The sequence below is a fragment of the Microcaecilia unicolor genome, chromosome 11, assembly GCF_901765095.1.
Source record: "Microcaecilia unicolor chromosome 11, aMicUni1.1, whole genome shotgun sequence".
NCBI classification, from domain to species: Eukaryota; Metazoa; Chordata; class Amphibia; order Gymnophiona; family Siphonopidae; genus Microcaecilia; species Microcaecilia unicolor.
Window position 1 is genome coordinate 108,976,704 of NC_044041.1, and position 3,338 is coordinate 108,980,041.

Sequence of the window (3,338 nt, forward strand, 5' to 3'; positions counted from 1 at the left end):
TGGACAAGGTACCCTCCAAAGCAGTAGCCCCAGTGCCCAACCTCTTTAACAAAAAAGCCTGATACATCTGGAGGACAAACTCAGGGGGAAATCCTCCCTCTTGGGGTCCCAAAGAATAAAACTGCTGAACTCTCTGCTGGCCTGTGGTAAGAAAGAAGCGACCCAGCACCCCCAGGCACTGGCAAAAAGGCGTTTTTTCCCACCAAGAGAGAAGAGCTGGCCAACTCCACAGTGGGAGCCGATGGCGCCAATGGAGCCGCGACCACTGGAGGGGCCAAAGTACCAGCCACGGGGTTGACGGCAGTTAAATACTTGCAAACGCCATTCATGCCTATCTCCCGCCACTGACAGACACTGCACCTCCTGAGTTTTTCAGCCATAGCGCGGCTTGAGCGTTTTTTTTTTCAAACAATGAAGAACCACACCACCGCAGTAACCAAAGGGGGAATCCAAATGGTGCTACTCGGGGCGACGACAGGGAAATCTTTTTTTTTTCCAATTTAGAAAGTGGCTACCTCTCCCAAAGCTCCAACACCTTTCCGCCGAAAGGACTGAGCTCTTCCCTGCATAAAAGCGACAAACGCTTGAGGGAAAAAACGGGAGGAAGGAGGGGGAAGGACCCAAGAACCTTCCCCCCCCCCCCCCCCCCCCCCGAGTTTAACACCTCTGAGGCTCAAGAAGATCCCCACGGACCTCAGCCTCTACAACACAGAAGTCCCTGGTACACAGAATAGCGTTTTATTTTTTTTTCAACCCTAAAGAAAACAGAGAAAATAATAGAGAGAGAGACTAAAGGGTCACTTCCTTCCACCTGTTGGAGACTGAAAATACTGAATCTAGGGTCACATGGTCAGGGTTCTTATTGGCTCTCTAAAGTCAGAAGTTCTCAGTCTCCACATGCTGGAAAGAGTGTATAACCCATCAGTCTAATCCTGGGCTGGTCCGGAGAGATGCTAAGGAAAATGGACGGTGAAGCACATAAGTATTGCCATACAGGGAAAGACCAAAGGTCCATCAACCCCAGCATCCTGTTTCCAACAGTGGCCAATCCAGATCACAAATACCTGGCAAGATCCCAAAAAAGTACAAAACATTTTATACTGCTTATCCCAGAAATAGTGGATTTTCTCCAGTCCATTATAAACGGTTTGTGGACTTTTCCTTTAGGAAGTCGTCCAAATCTTTTTTAAACTCCGCTAAGCTAACCGCCTTTACCATATTCTCTGGCAACGAATTCCAGAGTTTAATTACACGTTGAATGAAGAAAACATTTCTCTGATTCGTTTTAAATTTACTACATTGTAGCTTCATCGCATGCCCCCTAGTCCTAGTATTTTTGGAAAGCGTGAACAGACGCTTCACATCTACCCGTTCAACTCCACTCATTATTTTATAGACCTCTATCATATCTCCCCTCAGCCGCCTTTTCTCCAAGCTGAAGAGCCCTAGCCGCTTTAGCCTTTCCTCATAGGGAAGTCGTCCCATCCCCTTTATCATTTTCGTCACCCTTCTCTGCACCTTTTCTAATTCCACTATATCTTTTTTAAGATACGGCGACCACAATTGAACACACTATTCAAGGTGCGAATATTGCCAGGTACTTGTGACCTGGATTGGCCACTGTTGGAAACAGGATTCTCTTGATCGACCTTCGGTCTGTCCCAGTATGGCAATATTTATGTACTTATGTATTGGGGAGAGCTGCAGAAGTGCTTTCAATACGTAAAATCAGGGGCTACAAACACAACACTATTTTGGGATGAAAAGTTCCAAACCAGAACTAACCAAAAAGTGTTCCTGCTGGAACTGAATAGCTTGGCAGCTCTAAATACCTGTAATTGTTGGTTTAATTGATTATTTGCATCTGATATTTTCCATTCCGTAAAGCTTTAAAAACTTATGTGTTTAAAAAATATTTCTCTATGTAATCATTAATTGTAGAATTATTATTCCACTATATATACACTGTTATATTCACTGTTTTATTGTAAGCCACATTGAACTGAAATTCACTTTTTGGATAATGTGGGATATAAGAAAGAATAAATAAAGAATTACCATAGAGTTACAGATCTTCAAGAACTGCCTGAATCATCTTAGTTAATGTCCACCCTGTACCTGGTGATTTTATTTTAACATTAATAATACTAACACTTTATCCAGTCAATATTCAGCCAGCATTTCTTTAAACACTGACTGCTGCAGGTAGAAATAGGCTCAAGGTAAGGTATACAGAAAAAGTAGCACATATGAGTTTCTCTTGTTGGGCAGACTGGATGGACCGTGCAGGTCTTTTTCTGCTGTCATCTACTATGTTACTATGTATGTAATGCCAAGCTATGTCCGAGCACTGACATTGAATATAAGTGTCTGGCCAGGCTTGCTCAGGTCGGTGGCTCTTATGCGGGTCCTGGCCAATATTCAGCTGGGACCCCATAAAATACTTATGCAGGTCCTGGCTGAATATCGGTTGAGATTCGCCTAAATGGTGTGTGCATGCCCCCACCTCCCATGACAAAATGTCAGACCCCACTCCTATGCTCTAACACAATCTCAAGGCACTCTCCCACACCTTAGTCTCTGGTGGTCTGAATCCCACTTCACATAAGTACATAAGAATAGCCATACTGGGTCAGACCAATGGTCCATCTAGCCAAGTATTCTGCTTCCAGCAGTGGCTAATCCAGGTCACAAGTATCTGGCAGAAACCCAATTAGTAGCAAAATTCCATGCTATCAATCCCGGAGCAAGCAGTGGCTTCCCTCATGCCCATCTCAATAACAGACTATGAACTTTTCCTCCAGGAACTTGTCAAAACCTTTTTTAAACGAAGGGATCGAAGGAAAACTAATGACACAGAGGGATACAACCTGCATGGAGCAGCAGGTACTGACCTAAACATAGGCACAGAGTTAACCTTCATGTTCTACAGAGCAGCAGCAGGTTCGACTCTAGCCACCTTGCTAGGCAGACTATAGACGATGCTGATCTCTGTCTGCCGAGTATTACTATGTCGCCGTCAATACAATGACGGAAAAAATGTTAAAGAAAATAAAGCCCTGGAACCATTTTACGGTATGTTTATAAACCTGTGAGAGCCTGTTAGCGCCTACAGGTGGCAATGCCGGGAGTGCGAAATGTTTCTCCCCACACATTAAAAAACAAACAAACCCGCCAATTCCCTCCAAACTTAATGCCACTTGAATAAAAAAGGGAAAAGTCAGCAAAAGTTCGATTATGCATCTCGGAAGTATACTTGGCAACGCAACATCACTCTTACCCGGAAACGGAAAAAGTAATGGAACGCGTGGGGGGTGGGGTCGGCGTAGGGCGACTGT